The 21,459-nt window shown below is 37.2% G+C and overlaps 1 long non-coding RNA gene across 2 annotated transcripts; it reads left to right on the top strand.

Annotated features, from left to right (window-relative positions):
* Nucleotides 1–327: 327 nt before the first annotated feature.
* LOC140845758 (uncharacterized) lies at nt 328–19,982 on the top strand. 2 transcript variants are annotated; one of them, XR_012124641.1, is made up of 3 exons: nt 328–467; nt 10,556–10,638; nt 19,640–19,982. It is a non-coding gene; the product is annotated as an uncharacterized lncRNA (long non-coding RNA). The 2 variants fall into 2 exon arrangements; XR_012124642.1 differs by lacking the exon at nt 328–467 and adding an exon at nt 6,750–6,841.
* Nucleotides 19,983–21,459: the final 1,477 nt, after the last annotated feature.

Below are 21,459 nucleotides of genomic sequence, written 5' to 3'. Positions count from 1 at the left end.
CAGACGAGTCAAATGGAAGGCCCAAATTCTGAGGTCCAACTCTGCTGGGTTTGAACCCTGACTCTGCAGGTTAGTGATCTAGACCCCAGGTACATCACGCATTCGTAAACTCAAGTTTGTCCTTATAAAATTCAGCAAGTAATAGCAAGCCCGTGGAATGGTTCTAAGAACTCAGAGGCAATAATGTATAAAGCTCCTCACACAGGACAATACTGGGGCACGCTCTCCCTTTGCTTCTCTAAGTTTCAGGCTTCTTATGCTATTTTTGTGCTGACTGAATTGAAGAGCTGCTTTTATGTGTGGTTTTCTTTAATTTGCTCTAAAGGATCAAGGAAGATGCTGCAGCACACATCACGTCTCTCAAAGCCTCTCATCAGAGGGAAATAGAGAAACTCCTTTGCCAAAATGCATTAGAAAATTCTTCTTCCAAAGTAGCTGAATTAAATCGCAAACTAGCAACTCAAGAGGTAATGACTTAAACAAACTTTCTTTGGCTTTAACATGATTGTTTTCAGGACTGTTAACTGAACATTATTTAATTGGGAAATATTTTTTACTTTACTTTTTTGAGGTTGGTAATAGAAATGTGAAATGATTGGCTTTTTGTTAATAGGACAAGATGCCATTACCATACGCTTAACTATTGTACTTTAAAATCATACCCTTTAAATATCTGATTTTACAATTTTGTCCCAACATTTCTCAAACAGGTCTTCTCCTAAGTTAGTTGTAATGGATGGTCAAGACCTTGGTACTTGAACTTGAATGTTGAACCATCTCCCTCCTTCCCAAGCCCCAGCTGACAAGTAATTATCCTAGTTGTTCTTCCTGCCCCATTACTTTTCATTCATTAAACAAATAATGATTCGGCGCCTACAGTCAGGCACTGGGGACAAAATAATGAACAGAGGGATAGACACAGTTGTAGCCACAGTTCTAGTATTACGAAGCATAGTCTCTAAGAATTACCACAAGGTAGCTGACAGCTCATCCACATTTCCTTGAATAAATGTATTTTCCTTCTTGGTTAGTGTATGTATCTACTTGGAATATCTATGAATATCTATTGTTTGGCCCATCTTCTGTGCTTGTTAGCAAGGTGAAAACACAGCATTAAAGTAGAATTTATATCCCCAACTTATTTTCAAATCATGTCCCCAGAAAAGAAAAGGAAAAAGCACATAGGGCAAAAAGTTAGCAGTTTGTAAATCAGTTGAAGAATATATGAATATTCATTGTACTTTTCTTATTTTCTGTAGGTTTTAATTGTAAAACACAAGCTGAGGGGGAAAAACTTTAAGAATAATTATCTCACCACCACCTCTCTCATCAATAATTATTTAATAGTCTTGATTAAAAACAAATCCCTTAATTGGGGAAGTTTAAATATGGACTGGATATTAGATATTTTGAAAATATTATAAATTTTCTTAGGTATAAAAATGTTATTGTGGTTTTATGAGAAAATGCCCTTATAAGGATGCATGTTGAAATATTTGGAGTATTTAGGGTGAAATGTAATGAGGTTTGTAATTGAATTTCAAGTAGTTCGGAAAAATGAGTATTTCAATGAAAAAGATGTAAAGTGCTTTACAAAAGTAACCATTATACAGCTTTGCAAATAACTTGTCTAGCTTCTTCCCACGTAGGAGTGGGATGGTAGTGGGCAGCGTAAACATTGTACCAAACGACTACAGACTGAGGAGCAGTCCGGGAGAGGCAGGAGGAGTGGTGGCATTGTGCTGGAGGGCCCTGAGGATTACTTTCCCAGAGTTTTAAGTGTAACATGGTAAATTGTGTGTTAAATGAAAGTCAGCACAGTCTGATCATAAAAATAGTAATTTTTTAAAAAAGCATTAGAGATAAGAGATAAAAATGTTCCCTACGTTTTTTCAGTTTCTTGATGGAAGTATTTATAAATTTTGGTTTCTTTGTCTAAAAATACAAGTGACAGTTATTTCTAAAAAAAGACAGATATTATTAGGCTCATGTTGTCTTTATTCAGTCAATTGCCCTTTAATAGAAACATTGTCCTACTTATTCCCAGTGTTACAAAGATAATTGGTCACTTTTCAAAATGTTTGGACTTTATGGAGGTTTATTTTTTTTTAAATTTTTTTTTGCCTTTTTGCTTTTTTTAAAAAAATTTTTTTATTGAAGGGTAGTTGACACACAGTATTGCATTAGTTTCAGGTGTATAACACAGTGATTCGATTCAACATTTATATACATGATAATTCTAGCTACAAGCTATCACCATACAAAGTTGTCACAATATTTTGACTATATTCCTTATGCTATACATTACATCCTGGTTACTTATTTATTTTACAATTGGAAGTCTGTACTTTTTCTTTTTTTTTGTTTGTTTTTTTTGTTTTTGAGAGGGCATCTCTCATATTTATTGATCAAATGGTTGTTAAAAACAATAAAATTCTGTATAGGGGAGTCAATGTTCAATGCACAATCATTAATCCACCCCAAGCCTGATTTTCGTCAGTCTCCAATCTTCTGAAGCATAACGAACAAGGTCTTACATGGAGAACAAATTCTTACATAGTGAATAAGTTACATGGTGAACAGTACAAGGGCAGTCATCACAGAAACTTTTGGTTTTGATCATGCATTATGACCTATAAACAATCAGTTCAAATATGAATATTCGTTTGATTTTTATACTTGATTTATATGTGGATACCACATTTCTCTCTTTATTATTATTATTTTTAATAAAATGCTGAAGTGGTAGGTAGATGCAAGATGAAGGTAGGAAACATAGTTTAGTGTTGTAAGAGAGCAAATGTAGATGATCAGGTGTGTGCCTGTAGACTAAATGTTAATCCAAGCTTGACAAGGGCAATAAAACATCCGCGGATGCAGAAGATTTCTCTCAAAACAGGGGGGGTGAGGTTCTAAGCCTCACCTCTGTTGATCCCCAATTTCTCACCTGATGGCCCCCCTGCGACTGTGCCTGTCTTAGGTTGTTCCTCCCTTGAGGAATCTTACCCGTCTCTGGCTAACCAGTCATCTTCCGGGGCCATACAGGGAAATGTAAAGTTGGTAAGTGAGAGAGAAGCCTTATTGTTTGAAAAAGTTAGCTTTCTACTTCTTTGCGGATTTATGCCCTGTGGCTTCTATGCCCAGCATTTGTCTTGAGGTATCTTTACCACTTGGAAGAATTATGATGCTCGGTAAATTCGATATGAGACACGAATTCTATTTAAGGGTTGTAATGAGGAAGGAAGAAGAAAAGCTATAGAAGTAGCAGGCGGAAGAAAACATGGGAAGATTGAATATTTCTTTGACATATCTTCTTGTAGAGTAACTTCAGCATGTATAGGTTTTAAACTACTAATTAAATTGCGCACACACATTAACATAATAGGAATACAGTTACATAACCAAAGCAGATCTATAATTACCAGCCATCTCCAGTGAAACCAAGAAAACCAGTTAGGCACCCTAGGCATTTGTGAAAACTTTTCTATGATATGGTGGATATTGTCCAACTGAACTTGAACAGTCTGAGAGAAATCAGACAAATTAAAACAACCCATTCCTGGGGACTGTTCACATCCCATATGTTCTTTTAACAGTAGATAGTCTGTAGTTGTAAGATTTTGGAGCGCTACAATTTGCACTTCCCCTAATTCTTGGTTGAGTTCCAACAGTATAGATCCAGTCAAATTTGTTGTTTTACTGTATGCGAAGGCCATGGAGGTTTATTTTAAACGGTATTTTTTTTGGAACTTCAGAAGAAGAATACTAAAGAAACCAAATAGATTCATATTCATTAATTTGTGATACATATGATGCTTTATATTAAATGTTGAAAGAACAAAATAAATTTATTCTGTGAGTTTAATTAATTCAACAAACTTTATACCTGTGGCAGTTTATTTCTGATATCGAATTTGGTCATTTTAAAATATTAAGATCTTTTTAATATTTTAGTACAAAAAAAGTTGGCTTTCTTTGTTTCTCAGATAATGTTCAAGGAAAAACTTATTTACATTGTACTTCTAACATAATTTCCTAGGTACTTATCAAGCATTTCCAAAATCAGGTTAATGAGCTGCAGAGTAAACAGGAGTCTCTTGTAGTTTCTCAAGTTTGAGAAGAAATTCTACAGAAAGAGGTAAGAAATAAACAAAACATTGAGCCAACATAACATTTCTTAACTGTTTCAATCATATTCATCTTTCTGTATAAATGTTTAACTTAAATGTAGAAATAGATATAACCTGAAAATACCTGTCACTTGTCAACGTATTTGTAACTTCTTTATGGAAATAGTGCTTTCTCCACATGAAGCTCAAATATTTAACTGATTAACTAATATATTTGTGGGTTTTTTGAGATTTTCTGGGCAGTGGGGAATTGAATGGTTAAGGCCATTTCTATATTAAGTACTACACTATTTAATTTGGTAAAGAAATAGGTAAAGCAATCATGGCAGTGATGCTGGATTACCAAGGACAGTATCACCACAGGAAATAGATCTCCCTGCAAATACACCACTTTTATGACTCTAAGATCTTTTTGTTTCTAGAAAGTCCAAAAAACCAGATAAGCTGTGCTTTCTATTCTTTGAAGCATATAGACCATTTTTTATTACTAAGGGATTTATTAAATTAGCACAAGCAAACCAACTAATTGTATTATGAAATGTTAATATGTTTGTGAGTTTCTCCTCATTGATTTCTTGTTTCATACCATTATGGTCAGAGAAGATACTTGATATGATTTCAATCTTCTTGAATTTGCTAAAACTTGTTTTGTGGCCTAACATATTTTCTGTTCTCAAAAATGTTATGTGTGATTGAGAAGAATGTGTCTTCTACTGTTGCTGAATTGAATATTCTGTCTATGTCTGTTATGTTCATTTGTCTTATGATGATGTTTAAGTCTCCTGTTTCCTTATTCTGTTTCTGGGTGGATTATCCAGTGTTAAGAGTGAGGTATTAAAGTTCATAACTATTATTGTACTGCTGTTTATTTTTCCTTCTAGCATTGATAGTTTTTGCTTTATATATGTGGGTGCTCCAAAGTTGGATGCATAAATAATGGTTATGATTGATGTATCTTCTTGAAAGATTTACCCCTTTACCATTATATAATGACCTCCTTTGTCTCTTTTTACCATTTTTAGTTTAAAGTCTGTTTTATGTAAGTATGGCTACACCTGCTTTGTTTTGTATACCATTTGTTCAAATATCTTTTTCCATCCCTTCACTCTCAGTCTATCATTGGATCGTGTTTTTTCTTTGTTTTTTTTTTAATCTATCCTGCCATTTGGGGAGGCTTTTTTGACTGGAGAACTTAATCCTTTTATATTTAAAGTAATTACTGATAGGTAACAATTTGCCATTGCTATTTTGTTCATTATTTTCTAACTGTTTTATAAATCCATTATTTCTTGTTTCATATCCTTCCATTTTTTGGTGTGTTTTGATTTTGGTATCAGTATGCTTTTACTTCTTTATCGTCATCTGTGTAAATACTAAGGTTTTTCCCATGTGGTTACCATGAAGCTTACATAAAATATATGTAACGTAATCTTAAATTATAACACCCTCTTTTAAGCTGGTAACAACTTAACTTCAATAGAATTCCTAAACTTTACATTTGTACTTCTCCCTCTCCCAGTTTAGGTCATTGATGTTACAGTTTTTATCTTTTATACCATTTAATAGCAGATTGTTATAACTATGGTTATTATTACCACAGTTGTTTAACTCTTAGAGTTATACATGAATTATGCCCCACCATCACCATATTACAAAATCTAACTTACTCTATATATACCATTACCAATGAGTTTCACGCTACCTTCTTAAGTTTTTGCAGCATTAGTTACCATTCTTTTATTTCCCCTCAAAGAATCCCCTCTTTGTAAGGCAGGTGTAGTGGTGATGAGCTCTTGCAGCTTTTGTCTGTTCAAAACCTATAGTTCCGAGGAACAACTTTCCTATGTGTAGAATTCTTGGTTCACAGTTTCTTTCAATGTTTTGTATCTGTCACCTCGTTCTCTGCCCTGAAACACTTCACTTAAGAAATCCACAGATAGTCTTATGATAGTTCCCTTGTATGTAACTTTTTCCTCTTCTCATGCTGCTTTCAAAATTCTTTGTCTTTGACTTCTGACAATGATGGTGTGTCTCCGTGTAGCCCTGTTCAGGTTCAACCTCCTTGGGGTCAGTTGGCTTCACAGATCTGGATATCCACTTCTCTCCCCAGATTTGGGACATTTCAGCCATTATTGCTTTAGGTATACTTTCTGACTCTTTCTCTTCCTCTGGAATTACCATAATGTGGATATCGTTTCTTTTAATTGTGTCCATTCAGCCCCATAGGCTTTCCTCATTCATTTTTATTTTCCTTTTTGCTCCTCTGACAATTTTAAATTGCCTGTATTCTGGATTGTGGGCTCCTGTCTTCTACATGGTTGAGTCTGCTGTCCAGGCGCTCTTGGATTCTTTAGGCCAGTCATTGTATTTTCAGCTCGAGGATTTCAACTTGTTTTGGAGTTTTTGATGGTTTTGATTTCTTTGTAAAACCTCTCATTTTGTTCACGTATTGTTTTCCTAATTTTGTTTAGTTGTCTCTATGTTCTTGTTCTCTAAATTTAAGAGTTCCTTGATAGTTCATAGATGTCCATTTCTTTACGGTTAATTCCTGGAGCTTTATTACTTACCTTGATGGCAGTTTCCAGATTTTCATGGTCCTTGATTCCTTTTTCGTTATCTGCATATTTGAGAAACCAGTCTTCTCTTTAATATGTTACAGGTCTGACTTGGCAGAGACAGTTCTTCCCAGTCGGCTCAGTTTGGGCTTCTGGGTGTGTCTGCTGGTAACATTCCTGGGCAGGAGGAGTGTGCCCTGGGGGCCTGTTTTTGGGTGAGGCCACTGCCCCGGCTCTCAGGCTGGGTGAGTGGGGTGCCGGCTGAGCACAGCTGGGTGAGATTTCTGCCTCAGTTCCCTGCCAAAGTGAGGCAGGAGGAGGATGGCCTAGTGTGAAATTCTTGGTTGGATTTTGTCCACTGGTGGAAAACGCTGGTTGCCTGAGTTCTCCGGTCAGGCTCACTAGCCTCTCATGACTGAGGGTTATATTCAGCAGTAGGTGGGGCTATGGGCCCCATCAAGGCCTGCTCAGCTCGGTGTTTGGAGACCCAAACCAGGCAAGACCTGTGCCGTGCATTCTCTGGCCAGACAGAGTGAGTGAGAGTCTGTGCTCTCTTCAGGTGCCTTTGTAAGCAGGGCTGTTGCAGGTTTGCACAGCTTCCCGTGTATTGCGGTTGGACCCGTGGTCAGGCAGGCTGAGAGCTGTAGGCAGCAGTGGTTGGGGGCCTTCAGTCAGTCTCCTTCCCGGTTCAGGCCGTGGGAGACCCAGCTCCAATACCAGTGATGTTCTTTGTCTGTGGTCCTGACCCAGCCAAGCAGCCTACGTACCCTGGCCAGACAGGTCACTGGCTTTGCTCTGCAGACTGTCAGCTCTGACTTCCATACTCTGCTCTAGTGTGGCTGGGCTACTCAGCTTTCCAGATGTTCCATCAACTTCGTGGTCGGGTAGGGCTGCGACCGTCACTTAGAAGTGGTCCAGACCATGACTTAGCTCACATGCCTGGGAGGGTACAGACCAGGCGCCAGGGCTGGCAAATCTCTTCATTCAAGGACCCAGATCAGGAGACCTACACCCTCACCCCACTACCTTGTCAGACGGCACCACTGACTTGGTTCTACACATGAGCAAAACTGCCAGTTGGGATCGCTGTCCGGGTGCTGCAGGTCTGCCATAGAACTCAGTCTGCCATGACCCCAGTGCCAGGGTTCTCACCAGCCCCTCCCTACTTCTCCATCACAGTCAGACTCCCAGTAGTCAGTCCTCACGGAGTCCCCCATAATCTCCATGGGGCAAGACCAGAGTTGGGGCTTCCAGGAAGTAACACACATGCTGCGGAGCTGGATCTCCATCCTGGGCTCTCCTGTCCACCTGGAGGAGCCACAGGCTCGGGAGATCTCTGTCGGTGAGGTGTCACCAGCCTGGCAGAGGGGCGGTGTGGGCAGCATGCAGCTGCTGCTCCTACTTTTCTAATATGGCCTGTCTTGGTCGGGCTGGTGCAAGAGTGCTTCAGCCCCAGCCTCGTGTACCAAGGATTCTCTTGGTAGTGGTGCCTTGTCCATGAATAGCTGTTAGCTGTTCCTGTGAAGGGGAGCAGGAATAACCTATGTCACCATTGTGACATCACCCATCCCATCTTCATATCTAATATATCTTTATTACCACTTTTGCTATACATTTGTATAATAGTCAAATAGTAATAATAAACATTTGTTCAGTATGTACTAGGCACTGTGTAAAGTGCTCTGTGTTTCTCAGCACAAAGTATTGTTGTTATTCTCCTTTTATAGATGAAGACATTGATACTACAAAAAATGACATAACTTGTCTGAGGTTTACCAATCAATACGTAGAAGTGCCAGCATTAGAATCTAGGGCCTCTGATACTAGCTCCCAGGCTCCCAATTACAGTTCACCAGTGCCTTCCCTTTGGACATTCAGGCTGTTGCCATTTGGTACCACATAGGTTTTCTGTAGTATCAAGTAGCAGGAAGCATTCTTGATCATGCATTTTTTTGTCTCTGTGCCCATTTACCTCCAGAAACTAATAAATTCACTGAACTACAAGGATTTTCTTAAAAATATTCAACTTTATACTCTTAAGAGTTATTTTTAAATGAGTACAAATGAAGAGACATTTTCTCTTTGTCTAGAACCAAGTTTCTAAATTTATGTAATTTACAAATGAATAATCAGTGAAAGGTGAATTCATTAATTAATTCATGAATAATTGTTAAACACTCTCTGTCATGCATAGCTACAGGTGGTGGGAATACTGAGAACAAAGTAGACAAATTCCTGCTCTCATGGAGCTTATGCTTTACTTGGGGAATCAGACAATAAATGTAAGGCTTGATAAATAAAAGTAACTGAGACAACATGTATAAAGTACTTAGCATAGTGCCAAGCACATGATAATGTCATGACTTAGCACTACTTGTCATTTAAGAATCAGTTTAAACATAGCTGTGTCCAGTGAACAGGCCTCCACTCTTAAGTTCTGTGTCCCTCCTGCATCCCCATCTCTCTACTGTAGTGCACCTGATGAGAATTCGTATCCATTCGACTGCTCTCACTGGGCTAGAACTTCCCGTCTGGTGTCCCAGGAGTGGGTTACCTATGGATCACGAGATAGTAATAGCTGGAAGTGTTCTTATGACAAACTCAGAATCATTGTTTAATCTTTGTAAAGTTGACAGAAAAGTTGATATTTGACCAGTATGTGTATGACAATGCTTCTGACAACTTCTTTAGTTCAATAATCCTTTTGTTTTGTTTTGTTTTGTTTTGTTACAATTTTTAATAATCATTGTTTTAGCATATAAGATTTTTACACCCGGCACCCATCACCACAGCATGTTCTGTAAGGCCTCTCCCTGGCCCTTCTGCAAACCATCCCAATTCATATCTGCATGTTTCTTTTTTCACTGATGATGACATCAGGGGATGTTCCGCATTTAAAGTATTTAGACTTGACTCTGATTTAATTTGCTTGTATTTTCACATTTTTTTAACTTACTTAGGAGAAGTATGTGGGGGTTTTTTTTGTTTTGTGTTTTACTATTATTGCTATTAGGTAAAACATTGAATTTGTTCATTTTAACCATTTTCATTTGCTTGTTTTTTACTTTGCCTTTTGATGTTAACAATTACCAAATTATCATAATTATATAGCATAAAGAAAATGCAATTAATTGTTTCACTAAACCCAATTTAGAGATTCCTCACATCTTCTCCATTTTACTCCTGGTGCCCCCAAAATATTACCATTTTCTCTGTGAGCCATGGTATGAAAAAGGAGGTACTGCACTAGACCAGCCCTCCATGAAGACAGGGACTATGTCTTTAGTCTCTGCATCCTCACGACCTAAACAGCAGCCAGCACAGAAAGAGTTCACTACTTCATTATCTCTACTTTATACACATACATTTATTTGTGGAGTGAATTATTATAAATTATAGCAATAAGATCTAGAAGAGAATTGCAAATAGAATTATAGGGAGTGGACTAAAGGATCCATAATTTTTAAATTCTTTCTGTGTGTTGGGTGGTTTCAATGCGTTATTTAATCCCAAAAGTAATCGCCTATTAAACACTTTATGGCAAAGCTGAATACACCAAAGAAAACGCCCAACTTCATTTTGAGTGCCATAACCAGCCTGGTATATGTGGGAGGGAGAAGGCAGTCCAGTCATCTGGAAACTTGGAATATGAGGTCATTTCAGGGCTAAGATGAACCTTTACTTCCTTGATGTATGTAATGAAAGCTATTAATTATTCTAACTACTCAAGATACCTTTGTAACAATAAATCTCTTATCTAGAGAAGTTTATACAGAGAAGAGGTGATGAACATTTTTACCCCTAAAGACTACCTGTTAAAAAATTACTTCCTTATCATAGTTTTTCATTTACTTCTTACCTCAATTTTAGATAGCAGAACTCTTAGAGGAATTGAAAGAAGCCAAAGAAAACCATACACCAGACATGAACAAAGAGAGCAGGAACTTCAACAGGTAAAGTAGTAAATCACATTTACATATTATAAAATTCGCCACTTTTAAGTATCTCTAGCTTGCTATAGTATTGTCATTGTTTTCATTGTATTCTTATTGTTTTCATTGGGTGCTGAGTTTATAAAAAAAATTAATGTATAACTTTTGAGACAAAATAAGACTTCAAATGTCAAATACCTAAATATTGGTATGCCTTTTATCTGGGAAAATAGAGAAGCAACTTGTATCATGTTCTTTCTTAATTATTGATTGGTACTTAAAAAGTTTGGCATTTAAACCCTGGGAACAGGGCTTTGTTTGGAAAACATGTTCCATATTCAAGTGATTTCAATAAATATTTGTAAGAAATAGATTTATATTAAAATGTGATCATTTAAAATAATATGTGCCTACCACTACTAGTATGATTACTGCACTTAATTACAAACAATTTAATTAATAGAAATTAAAAATAGCAGAACTAAGGGCATGATTTATTTTTAGGTGCCAGCCTTGGTGCTGTTATTAGCTTCACATAAACAGTGTATTAATCTCCTTGGGCTGTCACAACAAAGTATCATAAACTGGGTGGCTTAAACAATAGAAATAACATTTCTCACAGTTCTGAGGCTGTAAGTCCTAGGTCAAGGTTACAGCTGACTCAGTTTCCAGTGAGAACTCTCCTCTTTGATTTGCAGGTGGCCCTGCCTATGTGTGTGGACTGCAGGCTGGGGGAGGGGAATAAAGAAAGAGTTCTCTGATGCATTTGCTTACAAGGACACTACTGCACTCTGATCAGGGCCCCACCCTTATTGCTTCAGTTAACTTTAATTAGTTCCTTACCCTAAATGTGGCCACACTGTGGGTTGCAGCTTCAATAGATGAATGGGAGTGGGGGCACACAAAAATGTTCCATCTATAACAATACAAATTTATATAATCTTTGAAAATAAAAAATATCATATACATGCAAAGCTTTATGGTAGACCTGACGTCCACAGAGAAACCCTAGTTCTATTAAATCATATCAAGATTGTAGCTTTTCATCATTATAGGAACTTTGAAATATAAAATGGAGAACAAAGAAGTTAATGTAACTGATTTCTCATTCTTACTGTTAAACTTTTATTTGTGGACTTCTCTTAAAAACATGGAATACCAAGAAAACATCAGCCTTAGCAGAACTGAGGCATCATAGTGCATCACCATTTCAACAGACACACCTATATGTGTATAGAACTTTGTAATTCCTGTTCTAGAAAATGGTTATAAGTTGATAAATTTGTTTAACATTATCTTTGTTACTTGTTATAAGCACATACTTTATTATAGCTTTATCACCAATAATTGTTTGATAGTCTTGTTATAAATACAACTAATATGTACACAAATAAGTTATATACAGTACAATTCTAAAATATATACAGGATTTTTCAACAAATAAATGTTTATCTTAAATATATAATTTCAATATGGTCTACAAAATTGGCTTTTATTTGCTTAAGCAAAAATGTAGTAGGACTTGTAGGACATCCTTGTAGGACATTTCTCAACAAGGTGATAGATGTGTTTCATATACAACATGGTAAAATGCTAAATTAGGATGTCATCAAGATGTCCCCATAGATCATTCCTGACTTCAGTCTCCCTCACAAGAAGACCAACTAGCATGGAGAAGACACACCTGTGAAAATCCCGGACACAGAGGTGCGACTGCAGCACCCACTTGGAGCACAGAGACCAAGAAGGACGGCATTAGAAGGGTAAGAAGAGTGTCCACATGCTGAAGGCATCCTCCTCACCCGGCTAGCACAGCACTGCAACAGGGGGCTCCCAGGAACCTACGGTTTCTCCAGTGGGAAAAAAGAGAGCCCAGGGTTAACACTGAGCTCACCCACCATTATGGGTTGCTTCCCAGGAGGCCCACTCATTTCTCAAATTATAGGGATTTCAGGAAGAATCTGTGAAGCTTGACCATAGGACATCAAATTGTGATCAAAAAGGGGCACAGGGGTTACAGCAAGCACCACTCAGGTCTTGGTAGACTGAGGCCCTCCTCAAAGCTGTATCAAAGTAGAGAGAGAACCAGTGCTGCATCCACTGCAGAACCAAGACGGTGGCCAGAACCAAGACTACTGGGAGTCGGTGAGCAGTTTGCCTCATTCAGGACCCAAACAACAGCACCCGCCAGCCTTGGAGCCAGTTCAGCCACTGTGCTTGGATGGGGAAGCTAATTAATCATCCCATCTATTGCTGAATACAGCCTCCTGCCCCATTCAACCAAGAAGTCTATAGCCCATCCTACAGCTCTGTTTACAATGGCATTTGTGCAGAAAGCCCAGCCAGCAGGTCTGCCTGTCTGAAGAGTTAAGCCAATTTACTTAGTAACACCATCTGTCCAGGGTTCTTTGTCCACAGTTCTACCTGATTTGGGTCCCCAAACAAAGATCAGTGCCCACCTTGGGAAAGGAAGCTAATTCCTAGCCCCATGTACTGTTGAGTATAGTGCCCAGCGGTACCCAACTAGAAAGCCTGATGAGAATCCAGATACCTGTAGAGCACATCCTATAGCAGTGCTTGGTCAGCAAACCAAGCTACCAGTCCTACCCAGCTGTTCCCAGCTGCCAGCATCCCCCTCCCCTCGGTGCTCAGGCAGCGGCCTCATCCAAAAAAGAGACCCCAGTAGACAGCCCCACCTGCCCAGGAATGCCACCAGCTGTGCCCTGTCCAAAACCCTGAGCTGAGCTGACTGGCAAAGGACTGCCTGTGGACGCAAACTTGTAACGTCCAGAAGAGGAGACCAGTTAAATGCACAGATATCAACTCAAGGGTCATGAAAAATCTGGTAAACATGACACCATCAAGGGAAGTTAATAAAGATCTTATAACTATTCATAACAAAATGGAGATCTGTGGACTGTTCTGACAATTCAGAATAATCCTTTTAGTGAAGTTTAGTGCACTATAAGAACACTCAGAAAGACAACTTCCTAAACAAAATTAGAAAAATAACACATGAGCAAAAACAAGTGCAACAAAAAACTGCAAACCAAAAAAAAAAAAAAAAAATCCTAGAGCTGAAGAATACAATGACAAAACAGGAATTCAAAGGACACCTTCAATAGAAGATTTGACCTAACAAAAGAAAGGTTATTTGAAATTACCAGTGAGAGGAACAAAAAGGGCAAAGAGTGAAAAAGTGAGGACAGCTTACAGAACTTATGGGGGCACCATCAGAACAAACTATCCCCATTACAGAAATCCCAGACAGGGAAAAGGACAAGAGCAGAAAGTGTATTTAAGGTAATAATGAAACTTCCAAAATGGGAAAAACATGGATATCCAGATTCATGAGGCCCAGAGGAGCACAAAAGGATTGAACTTAAAAAGTGCTGGACCACGAAACATTATAATTGTCAACAAGTGAAAATGAAAAGATGCTATTTAACAGTAAAATCATAAATGTGGGTGTAAAAATGAATAGTAATAGTAAACATTGTCAAAGTCAGATTCTCTACTCTTATAGTGGTAATGCATAATTCACTTAGTACTCTAGGTTAAAAGTTTAAAAATAGGCGTATTAAAATAGCCTTAAGTACATCAATTTGTTATGGGTACACAATATTAAAAATAGGTAACTTGTAAATGGGATGCAGCAAAAGCAGTTCTACAAGGAAAGTTTATAGTAATACAGACCTACTTCAAGAAACAAGAAAAATCTCAATCTAACCCTACACCAAAAGGAACTAGAAAAAGAACAAACAAGGCCAGTTAGCAGAAGGAAGGAAATAATAAAGATTGAAACAGAAATAAATGAAATAGACTAAAAAAAATAGAAAGGATTAATGAAACTAAGAGCTTCTTTGAAAAGATAAAGTAGAAAAACCTTTCACTAGACTCATCAAGAAAAAAAGGAGACACTAATAAATAAAATGAAAAAAGACTGACCCTATAGAAATGAAAACATTTATAAGAGATTGCTATGAAAAATAATATTCCAACAAATTGGACAATCTAGAATAAATGGCTAAATTCCTACAAATATGCAATCTCCCAAGACTGAACCAGGAATAAATAGAAAATTTGAACAGACAGATTACTAGTAATGAAATTGCAGCAGTATTTTTTAAATTAAAAAAAAAAAATAGGACCACACAGTGCTTCACAGAATTCTACCAAACATTTAAAGGAGAGTCAATACACATCCTTCTCAAGCTATTCCAGAAAAATTGAAGAGGAAGGAAAAATTCCAAACTCATTCTATGAGGTCAGCATTACCCTGGTACCATAACCAGGCAAGCACGCTATAAGAAAAGAAAACTATAGGCCAACATTCCTGATGAACATAGATGCAAAAATCCTTAATTTAGCCAACTGAATTCAACAATACATTGAAAGGATCACATACCATAATCATGTGGAACTTATTCCAGATATGCATGGACGGTTCAACATCTGTAAATCAATGTGATACACCACATTAACAAAAGGAAAGATAAAAACTGTATCATTTCAATAGATGCAGAAAAGCATTTGACAAAATTAACATCCACTTATAATAAAAACTCAACAAAGTGGGTACAGAGGGAATATATCTCAGTACAGTAAAGGCCACATACAACAAACCCCAAAGCTAACATCATAATGGTGAAAACCTGAAAGACTCATTATAGCTTTAAAGACATACAGAGAGAGTGAAAAAATTGAAAGAGATATTTCAAGCAAATGGCAATCAAAAAAAGGCAATAGTAGCTATAGTTCTATCAGGTATATTAAAATTTTAAACTAAAAGAAGAGAAAAGGTAACTATGTAATGATAAAGTGGTCAATACATCAATAAGATAATTGTAAATATGCACCCAGATCAGAGTACCTAAATATATAAAACAAACACTAATTGAACTAAAAGGAGAAATGAACAGCAATACAATAATGGTAGGGTACTTCCCCACTCTGAGCAATGAATAGATCATCTAGACAGAGCACCAATAAAGAAATGGTGGGATTTGAACAGCCTAGAAAAAATGGGCCTAACAGACATATACAGTACATTTCCACCAATAACAGAATACATATTCTCTAGCACATATGGAACATTTTCTAGGATAGATAGTATGTTAGGCCACAAAACAAATCTGATCAAATTTGGGAAAATGAAAATCATACCAAGTACCTTCTTTGACCATAGTGGTATGAAACGAATCAATAATGAGGAAAACTCAGAAATACATGGAAATTAAGCAACACTCTCCTGAACAACCAGTGGATCAAAGAAGAAATTAAAAATGAAATTAAAGAGTATTTTGAGGCAAAAGAAATTGGAAACACCAACACACCAAGACTTACAGAACACAACAAAAGCAGTTCTGAGAGGGAAGGTTACAGTGATAAATGCACACATCAAAAAACAAGAAAGATTTCAAACAACCTAACTTAACACCTTATAAACTAACAAAGCAAAAAGAAGGAAACCAAGATTAAATACAGGACAGGAAAACAATAGAAAAGATTAACAAAACTAAGTTGGTTCTTTGAAAAGTTGAATAAAATTGACAAGCCATTAGCTAGACTAACCAAGAGAAAAGGGGGAACTCTCAAAATGCAAGTGAAAAAGGAGACATTACAATTGATATTACAGAAATACAAAGGGTCATAGGAGACTACTATGAAAACTATATGTCAACAAGCTGGGCAGCCTAAAAGACAGAGGTAAGTTCTAGAAACATAAAACTCTCCAATAATGAATAAGGAAGAAATAGAAAATCTGAATAGACTAGTAAGGAGATTGAATCAGTAATTGAAAATTCCCAACAAAGAAAAATCTAAGACCAAATGGCTTCACTGGTAAATTCTAACAAACTTTTAAAGAATAATTAGTATCAGCCCTTCCCAAACTCTTCCAAAATAGAAGAGGAGTGAACATTACCAAACACATTTTACAAGGTCAGCATTGCCCCATAATAAAGCCAGATAAGGACACTACCAAAAAAGAAAACCAGAGGCCAGTATCCCTTATGAATATAGATGTAAAAATTCTCAAAAAAATGAGCAAATAAAATTCAACAGCATGTTAAAAGGATTGTACACCATGATCAAGTGTGATTCATTCCTGAGATGTAACAATGATTTAACATATGCCAATAAGTAAATGTGATAACATCAAATTACTAGAATGACAGATAAAAGTCTTGTCTACTCAATAAATGAAGAAAGAGCATGTTAGAAAATTTAATATTCATTCATGATAAAACTTTCAACAGATTAGGTATATAAAGAATGTACCTAGACATAATAAAGGCCATATATAGTAAGACAAAACTAACGTCATACTCAGTGGTAAAAATTTGAAAGCTCTTACTCAAAGATCAGAAATATGACAATGGTGCTCACTCTAATCACTCCTGTTCAACATAGTACTTGACGTCCTAGCCAGAGCAATCAGGCAAGAAAAAGAAATGAAAGGCACCAAAATTGAAAAGGAAAAGGTAAAATTGTCTCCATTTGCAGATGACATGATTTTGTAAATTGGAAGTCATAAAGACTCCACCAAAAACTTGGTTACTCAACAAATTCAGTGAAATTGCAGGGTATACAAATCAATATACAAAATTCATACTGTTTCTATATAGTAACAAATTATCTGAAAAAAAATACCATTTATAGAAGCATCATAAACAATGAACTACTTGGGAATAAATGTATATCCAAAGAGGTAAAAGATCTGTGTGAGACATTATGCAAAAAATTAAAGTAGATAAAAATTAATGGATTAGGTGTCCCATATTCATGGATTGGAAGAATCAATATTGTTAAATGTCCAACTCCAGCTATAAATTCAGTGCATTCCCTATCAAGATTCCAGTGTTGTTTTGTACAATAATAGAAGAAACGATTCTAAAATTTGTAACCACAAAAGACCCTGAATAGCCAGAACAATCCTGAGAAAGAACAAAGCTGGAAGCCTCACACTTCCTAATTTTAAAATATAATCAAAGCTATAGTGATCAAAACAGTGTGGTACTGGTGTTAGAAGCAGACACATAGACCAATGTAACAGAATCAAGAGCCCAGGAGAAAAACCATGCATATACAGTCAACTAATATTTGACAAGGAAGCCAAAAATACCCAATGAAGAAAAGACAGTCTCTTCAATAAAAGGTTCTGATAAAATTGGATATTCACATGCAAAAGAAAGTAGACCCCTATCTTACACAACTCACAAAATTTAATTCAAAATGGATTACAGACTTAAATGTAAGACCTGAAATCATATAACCCCTAGGAAAAAAACACAGAAAAAAAGCTCCTTGACCTGGGTTTTAGCAATGATTTTTTTGGTATGACACCTAAAAGCAACAAAACAAAAATAAACAACTGGAAATACATCAAACTAATAAGTATTTGCATGACCAGAAAATCAATATATGAAAATGCAACCTATGAACTGAGAAAATATTTAAAAGTCACACATGACATAAGGGTTAATATACAAAATATACAAGGAACTCATAATTCAACTGCAAATATATATATATATATATATATATATATACACATATCATTTTTAAATGGGCAAAGGACCTGAATAGATATTTTTCCAAAGAAGATATTTAAATGTCCAACAGATACATGAAGAGGAGTTCAACATCACTAATCATTAGGAAAGTGCAAATTAAACCCACAATGGGACATCACCTCACACTTGTTAGCAGAGCTATCATCAAAAAGACAAAAATAGCAAGTATCAGCAAAAGTGTATAGGAAAAGGAACGCTTGTGCACTGTTGGTGGTAAATTTATATAGCCACTATTGAAAGCAGTGTGGAGGTTCCTGAAAAAACTAAACATCATTTTAATGAGGGGATGCTCATTTTACAGTTGAAGAAAGCAGATCCACATAAGCAAGGCGGTCTAGTGTGGTAGTCAAGACAAAGGACTCTCCAGGTTGCCTGGGTGTGAATCCTGAATCTGCTTCCTGTGGGTTGTATGTGAACATTGGGCAAAAAAAATTTTCTTTAAACTTACCTGTGTCTCCATTTCCCTACCTGTAAAATGGTAATAAGTACATAGAATCTATTCCTAGTATGTCAAAAGTAAATGACTAGATATATGTAAAATGCTTAAAACTAAGTCTGGCACATGTTGATGCTACATGTGTGGTTTTATCATTATTTCTGGTGCCATAATGTGTGGTTCATTAATGACATATGTTGTATGTTAAAACTGTCTTGACAGCATCTCAAGTGCCATTTTTAGGAGGAACAGCATTTTAGGGATGTTTGGATTCATACCAAGGTATTAAAATTTTATGATGCTTTAAATGCTTTTTTCAAAAAGACTGTAAAACTCTATCAGAATTGGATACTAGATTTCCCAATTCCTACCCTCTTCACCTGAAAACCTTTTCAGACACAGGGGAGCCTGTTAATAAGGCGTCCTCTCCTCCCTCCCCTCCTCTGATACACCAGTCACTGGTTTACCATAGTCGGCGTTGTCCCACTGTAGCTCTTTGTAATCTCTTAAATGTACTTCGCCCACTTTGTGAAATTCCTGGGGAGATGTAAAAGAAGCCCCTTCCCCTTAGTTGTGAGGGAACTGACAGGTCAAAAAGTGACCCAGACTAGCCCAGCTTGGTGAGTAAATGAGTTTTATTAAGGGGTTACTTACGGAACAGTGGATGGCATTCGCGTGGTTGCTGCACAGAAGTGGCCACTGCGGACCTGTTAGGCTGGCTCTTAGCGGGATGGGGAAAGGGCTACATGCAGGGGGCATGTAAGCACAGGCTGGTGCTTATCTTGTTTCAAGGGACTCAGTGAACATCCTTGCAGTCCTTGTGTCTCCAGCCTGCAGGCTGGGGCAGGGGAGTGTCCCGGTCCCCTTCCTTTGGAATGTAGCCCAGCAGTTTGTCATTTAAAATGGCTGTGGTAGTCAAATTGCCTTTACTTTAGTCAAGTTTCAGAGGATCTTCTGTAACAACCCCCACTGTGAACTCTAATGGTAATAAGGGACTTTCTATTCACAGAGCATACAGCAAACCCAGCAAGTAGTAGAAACCGAACAAAGCAAAGAAATCGAGAAATGGAAAAGACTTGCCCAGTTGAAGAATCGTGAGCTGGACAAGTTCCGCACAGAGCTGGACTCCGTATTAGACATCCTCCGAGAGCTGCACCAGCAGGGGGCGGGGGCCCCCGCTGCTCCGGCAGCCGCCCCGAGGGCACCAGAGTGTCCCTGGAGACTCGCAGGGCCTCACAGGAAGACTTGGGGATGGATGGTGGACGGGATTGTGCCAGTTTCGAAGGAAGTTTTGAACACAACAAGCAACCAACACAAAAGGAACATTTCAAGACAAATTGCCCTTAACCAATAAGAAAAAAATAGCACTATGGTATCTTACTGAAAATTATTAACCAGTCACATTTTAAATCATTTATGGACAGGGCCCTTTATGTCCATGATTAGAACCAGTGAAGTTTATTGACACATGCTAAGGAAAGGAAAGCGCAGATATGCAGCCATCATTGACTAACTGTTATTCCTAATTCTCGGTGACAGAAAAGCAGCTCCTCTTTCTCTTGGAAACGGGGAGGAATGTGAGCACGTGGTGTGCACAGTCACATGAACGGTCCCCTGAGTAGCAGAGCTTCCATGACAACTTAACAAGACCTGTGACGTCCGCACGGGAAGCAGGTGAGCTCTCGCGTTTTCCCTCGGAGCTCCGCTCCTGCCTCTATTTGCCTCCCGTCTGTACGCGCCATCAGGTGAAAATATATTTTACGAGTGCTAAGAGGATTTGGTTTATTCGTTGTTTTAATTGCTCTGTGTCTTAAATGCAAGTCCTTGTCTGTAACTCTAAGATTATAAACAGAACATAACATTTTTACTTTCTCTACTTAAAAACTAATATATGTTCATTAGAAAAAAGCATGCATACTCGTGTGATTGTTGTTTTATTTTACAATCCCATCCCAAAAGCTGATGATGAGTAAGTATAAAAGATACTAGTAAGTTAAAGATATGGCCACTTTGTTTTCAAGTGTTCTGGCCCAGTTGCTATCCAATAAAAGTATAACGGAACCACATGTAATTTTTAATTTTTCTGGTAGCCACATTCATCTTTTTAAAGTAAAAAGAAACAGATGAAGTTAATTTTGGTAATTTATGCAATCTTTTTAAAATATCAATATAAAAATGGAATTTTTACATTCTTTTTTTCATTCCAAGTCTCTCATATCTGGTGTATTTAACATTTACAGCATATCTCAGTTTGGACTAGCCACATTCCAATTGCTCAATAGCCACATGCCAATAAATGCAATTCTAGAATAATAACTGAAATACTTTGTAAAGGACAGGTGAAATCGATTTTGGTGAAATTATGGGTAGCAAGTGAAATGTGGAAATTAAATATAAGGAATGCAATTAATGTCTTTTTGTCCAGCATTTTTTAATGTCCTTTTCTTAAGAGGATAGAAAAAGCATTAGTTACAGTGTGCTATTTCTTATGTGACAATTTTTTATTTTAAGTTATAATATAAACTATTTTGGTCATGATTTGAGTGGGCTTTTGTGTATTTTTTATCTGCAAGGCTATTAGTTCGTAGCCGCAACCATCCCTCCCTTTGTCTTTCTGACGGGAGAGCCGCGGGCCGTCCATCCCGAGCACAAACACGACTGAAGCCCAAGGAGGTGCGAACATCAGCTGGATGATCACTCCAGGGACATGCATCCTACTTTGATGAGAATTCTGTATTCTGTTGTGGAGCTGTGTTCATGGCAAATGTTCAGTTCTATTCAGATTAATGATCCATAAGCACTGTCAAAATCATTAGTTACAACTAAAAA

Source organism: Manis javanica, chromosome 13 (assembly GCF_040802235.1).
Source record: "Manis javanica isolate MJ-LG chromosome 13, MJ_LKY, whole genome shotgun sequence".
NCBI classification, from domain to species: Eukaryota; Metazoa; Chordata; class Mammalia; order Pholidota; family Manidae; genus Manis; species Manis javanica.
Note: the sequence above shows the minus strand (reverse complement) of the source record. Positions and strands in the feature narration are given on the sequence as shown.